This window comes from Podarcis muralis, chromosome 8, assembly GCF_964188315.1.
Source record: "Podarcis muralis chromosome 8, rPodMur119.hap1.1, whole genome shotgun sequence".
Classification (NCBI taxonomy): Eukaryota; Metazoa; Chordata; class Lepidosauria; order Squamata; family Lacertidae; genus Podarcis; species Podarcis muralis.
The window spans coordinates 60,133,067-60,138,754 of NC_135662.1; the positions used below are offsets into that span (position 1 = coordinate 60,133,067).

At 43.7% G+C, this 5,688-nt stretch overlaps 1 long non-coding RNA gene across 1 annotated transcript; it reads right to left on the reverse strand.

Moving 5' to 3' along the window:
- Positions 1-562: 562 nt before the first annotated feature.
- LOC114600078 (uncharacterized) lies at positions 563-5,076 on the reverse strand. Its single transcript, XR_003707463.2, has 3 exons — positions 4,867-5,076; positions 3,524-3,607; positions 563-717 (listed from the first exon to the last, which is right to left on the reverse strand). It is a non-coding gene; the product is annotated as an uncharacterized LOC114600078 (long non-coding RNA).
- Between the last annotated feature and the right edge of the window lie 612 nt (positions 5,077-5,688).

Here is a 5,688-nt window from a genome sequence, read left to right on the forward strand (position 1 = left end):
GCAGTTGGAGAACAAGTCCCTGTCTCTTCCTTGGCCCTGCACTCTAGGTAAGAAGGGAGCTGCTGCTCCTTACACACATTCAGTCCCAGCTAGGTCAATTTGCCCATTTTGGTTTCTCCCAGTTTCTCACCTTCCTAATTTTAAGGTTGGTTCCCCATGTGTCCACTCTGCGGATTTTTAGAGGGTGGCATCTCCCTGAAAATTTCTCAGCATTTCCGTGTGAAGTTCGTCATCTTAAGAAAGTTTGTCCCAACAGATGATCTTTTATAACCATAAAAGTTGCCTGTAAATGAACTGGCTTCCAGCTGTTTTATGAACTGTTTGGGTTGTTTCCTTTTAAGCGAGTTTCGTTGGATATCTCGTGTCGTACGTTTTGTTTGTCTGCCATCTGGAATGCTTGACAGACTCACAACATTTCTTAAGGAAAGACAAAGGAATCACTGTGAACTAACTCTCAGCACCGAGTGCATCACATGTCTAGGGGCTTAATTCAGTGGTGGGGAGTCTGCATTCCAGGCGTGCCTCCCCATCTGGCCCGCCATTTCAACCACGCCTACCTGGTCTCCACCCGATTTCTTACATGCTGTGCATTTGACGTATGCTGTGCTATGATCTGCAAGTGCTGACAGTCAGCTGATTGTTGGCTGTTTTGACTGCTGGGTCTTGGCGCTTGCAAATTGAGATGCCCGCACGATAGAGTGAGAACATCCACTGTACCTAGTATACATGGAGAATAGGTGATCAGCCATATTTTACCATTCTCTCACTTTACTACAATAATGCAGAGTGTTCTTTTTAATGCTGAAAGGCATACAAAGGCCACAGTGTCTTCCTATCCGACACAGCAGAGGTATTTAAAGAGCTTAATATCAAATCCAGGGGATTCCACAGAGGGAGAAGCTGAGTAGATAAACCTGGGGGAGGGGAGACTGCTTTAACTTTGGCTGCATTCAGATGTGAGGTTTATTGCAGGCATGTCCAACAGATAGATCGTGATCTACTGGTAGATCACTGGACATCTGCAGTAGATCACTGGTAGATCATTGGCTCCCCCCAAAGAAGCTGAACTGTGGGTCCCCTAAAAAATAACTCAGCAAAAAAGCTCCCTGAAAAACTCAACAACTTTGACCCGAACCCCCCCAAAATGGGCCTTCCTCCTTCGTAAAAAAAGTTTAACCTGAACCCCCAAAAAGGGGATAGATCACTGCTAGTCTTTAACTCTGTGAGTAGATCACAGTCTCTTGGGAGTTGGCCACCCCTGGTTTATTGCATTAATTTCACTGGTTCCTTTTGCATTGCAGTACCTATTGCATTGTGGAACTGTAGTGTTTCACTCATCTTAGTGGTTTGGTGTGATGCAACAACAAACTCCCTCGCCTTTTCTGGACATGCACAGTTCTGTTCCCCCATGGTTCACTAGGAGGTATGCCAAACTATAGCCCCAAAATTTGTTACATAAGCAAACGTGCCCCCAATATTCTGGATTTCCAGGGTTGCAAACAATTTTTTTCTCCAAACAACTAACATGGAAAGGGGCACTAAATTGCCACTAGTTTCCACTAGATTTCCAGAACTGGATTTTACATCATGAGAAAGATCACATAAAATGTGAAAATTAACAGGTACAGAAATGCCAGGAAGAGGGAATAAAGCACCGCCTGAACACAGCCTTTGTAGTATAACTGTAAAACAAAGAGAGAGAAGCTCTGTTTGCTGCTGAGTTGTCACTCAGACCTGCTAGCATTTGTTAACATCCCAGGTCTGCCTGCCTAAGCCCCCACTTCATTATCTCTGTCCTCCTTGTGCATGACAAATTGCAGAGCCACTCCTTAATCTCTGCAGAAGGAAAGCAGTAATAATAATGTAGAAAGTTCAGCCTCTATTGTCTGCTCCCACATGAGTCAATATGACACGTTTCGCATTCATCTGTTGATTTACTGTTCACCATCAGCACAGGCCAGCAGTAAACTTTTAACAGGTTTCTGTAATAGCTGTGGTGGCAACATTTGGGCGCAATTAAGCAGGCAAGATTTTCCCTGGCGTGATCTTTTGAGGGGATGCACACTTTTACAAAGAGCCGAGGGGGTCACAGATGCTTTTGTGAATTCCTTTAGGGGTGCCCAGTCAGGTTAAAGAGGTGGGAGTGGTGCAAGAAAAGGGAGCTTTGGAGGTCTTTTTTGTTTATCTGGGAAAGGCTCTTCTCTCCCCCTCCCTCCCCCCCTGTGCTCTCTTTGCTGAGATAAGGCTTTTTAAGACACTGCACAGAGCGATGGATGGGTTTCCCCTTACATTTCCACAAAGCACTGTTTTTTGGGAGGGCTGCTTTATTTAGCCCAACTTCTTCTTTTTAAAAAAGAAGTTAGCAGTGCATCAATCACCCCGTGCTTATTTGCAAAGCGTGTGTAAGATGAGATAAAGGCAAGACAGTTTGACAAACTGCTAGCATAAGGGGGAAAGGAGCAGTTTTTTCTTATAACAGTTGAGAGGGAAGGGGAAGGGGGAGGAAGGAGGAAGAGCAAGGGAAGGGAGAGGAGAACGATATACGGAGTGTGGCCTTCTTCAGATGATGTCATAGGTTGTACAGAGTAGAACAGCATCAAAATACATATATTCCTAAACTTTCCTCCCTCCCCTTCCAGGTCTGATTACTGCTACATGCACTGAGTGCCTAATGCAGCACATGTAATAAATGTCCCAGTCATGGAGAGCATTGCGTCAGTTTGGGACAGCAGCCAGAAAATCTCTCTAGCCAGGAGATGAACTCAGACTCTAAAATATTTACATGATAGATGGCCAAGCCCAGGAGGAAGGCCCTGTTATTACAGAATTTATAGTCTTCCCACAGTGAGCTGCCTTTTCTGCTCCACAGTCCCCATGTGGTCGGCTTTGCATACATAGACAGTGATGCTGCTTTGCACAGGAACTAAAGCAACTGGTGCCATTAGTTGTCTGCTTTTAGTCCACACAGCAGGGTGGGGTCCTGGGGCCAGGAAAAAAGACTGATTCACACCTACCCCAATTCAAATCAAATTAGGCTTGGTGCACAGCCACTTCAGCCACAGGCTGCCATTTTCAATGGGAGATCGATATAGTTCCATCTTATGTATGTTTACTTATTGCAAGTCATTTTCAGAGCTCTAGACTGAAAGCAGCATGTTGAGGCTGAGCACGAATGATTCTGGATTGAGAAGAAAACTATGCTTTTGTGGTACAAGCAGGTGAGTTGCCTGCATAGCCTGGTTCTGGATAGTTCCCCTCCTTTGATTTTCAGGAGTGGCTTTTCAGAGGAAGGGGCAGCATTAGGACCCGGGACAGGGAACTTATCTGCTCTCTTCATGCCGGCTCGAGAGAGGGAGCAGAAGAATGGAAATGGAGAGATGTGAGGAGTTTGACCAATACTTTGTGAGGACCAAGCATTCCTGGCAGAAGCGGTTGCAAATACTGTGAAAAGTCATTCAACACTCATGGTGTCTAGAGAAAGATTTTGTTCCACAACCATTGTACAAGGCCCAAATGGACTCACCTCAGTTCCAGACAGGTTCCAACTCTTCCATTTGTTAGAGGCCTCATCATTACTGGGTATTCGCAACCTCAAAAGGGTTTGAAGCTGTAGAGCAGAGCAGAATGGAAGTTGTCATTTTGATGGGAAGCACCAGAGCACTAAAACATTATTTGAATTAACTGATTTTCCTGCAAAGAACATGAATGTATATTACGCCTTGCAAATCTTATCTTGCATATCATAGCCTTTCGAAAGACATAAATGCTTAGTAATACTTCAGATTTAAAAAGCTATCCAGGCAAAAGCAAACTTACAGGTATCATATAGAAAAGTGGATCAGAGTAGATGGTGACAAACTGTTTGAACTGTTCAATATTGGCTGGTTAGGTTTGAATGAACAATACCTATATTCCACCAGAGCTATTTGTTCCCTTGCAACTTGTAACATTGGCTGTCACTGTATACATGCATGAGCTCTGTAAGATGCAGCATCTTAGCTTATCTCATCATCTGACAGCCTGGTTCATTGGCCAGTGTGCTCTGTAAAGTTGTTGCCAATCTCTTATCAGCTTCAGGAAAGAAAACACCAACATCACTCATGATCATCTTGTCAAATACACATTGAATGGCTTAAGAACAAAAGTGATGGATGATTCTGTTTTGAGTTTTAACATGCTTAGCTGTTAGTGGTGTCTGCCTCAGAAATGAAGAATGAACTATAATTGAGGGCTGAACATGAAGGGGAAAATCTTTGATAAATGATAGTATAATTATAGGGATGTTCATTGGCTGCATGTTTTGCCTGATGAATTATCTAAGTAAATCTGTTTGCCTTGAAAAAGAAGAGTTTGTGGGTATTGAACTTGGAATTTGGGATAATCTCTGCTCATTCCCAAATGAAATGCAAGCTTTCCATGGTTGTTTTTAAAGTTGCCAACTATTTTACTGCCCCCCTGCTCCCATTGTGCCATGCAACTTTCGCCTGCTGATTTCTGCAGAACAAGCTACAGTTATGCAGCAACTAGAACAGACCAGGCTAGATTTTTTGCTGGTCAGTTAGAAACCCTAGTGGGTTCCTATTGTTCACAACAAGCAAACTAGAAAACCATGTTTTCTGTTGAGAGTTAGTGCTTAAGAACATAGCTTAAGAAGAGCCTGCTGGATCAGGCCAGTGGGCCATCTCACAGTGACCTGTTCTCACAGCAGTTGCCCAGATGCCATTGGGGTTTGAAGTCATTGATAGCCTTCTCCTCCATGAATTAGTCCAATCCTCTTTCAAAGCCATCAGAGTTCATGGCCATTACAGCCTCCTGTGGAAGCAAGTTCCATAATATAAGTCTGTGCAGCATGAAGAAGTACCTTACCTTATCTGTCCTGAATCATTCAGCTTCATTGCATTCTGTGAAATATGGAGAGTAAAATCCAGAGTAGAGAGGACTGAGCGGTCACATTGCTGCCAGATAAATTCTCTAGGATTTCTAGAAAGGCAAGGATATTCAGGATACAATCCATCAGGGCTTTTTTCAGCTGGAACTCGCTAGAACTCAGCTCTGGTACCTCTTAGGTGAGCGCCGTTGCCATAATAAGAGAACGAGGGAGGTGTTCATGGTGAGTTCTGGCACCTCTTTTTCTATAAAAATAGCACTGCAATCCATCCATCATGTTACCTGATCCCACTGAGTTATACGGGACTCAGTCTTGAGTGAGCTTCCACAGGAGTCAGGACTGCAGCTTTAAAGTCTCACTGATTTCAGTGGGGAAAAGTTAAATGCATGCTTATATTTTCATTGAAAACAATGGTATTTAAAAGCACTTAATTTAGGATGGATTGTGTCCTCACATCACAACTTATATTTTCTACATCCCTTTCTTGCTCACTGAAGTCTTTCTCTCCTTTCTCTCCTGGCTATCTCTATTACAGATACCAATAGCAGCCACTACAGTGCTACCTCGGTTTACAGACGCTTCAGGTTACAGACTCTGCTAACCCAGAAATAGTACCTCGGGTTGAGAACAGAAATTGCGCGGCAGCAGCGGGAGGCCCCATTAGCTAAAGTGGTACCTCGGGTTAAGAACAATTTCAGGTTAAGAACGGACCTCCAGAACGAATTAAGTTCTTAACCCGAGGTACCACTGTATTACTTTGTGCTTATCTGTTTCATTCTGGGTTTATTTAAAGCCATTCG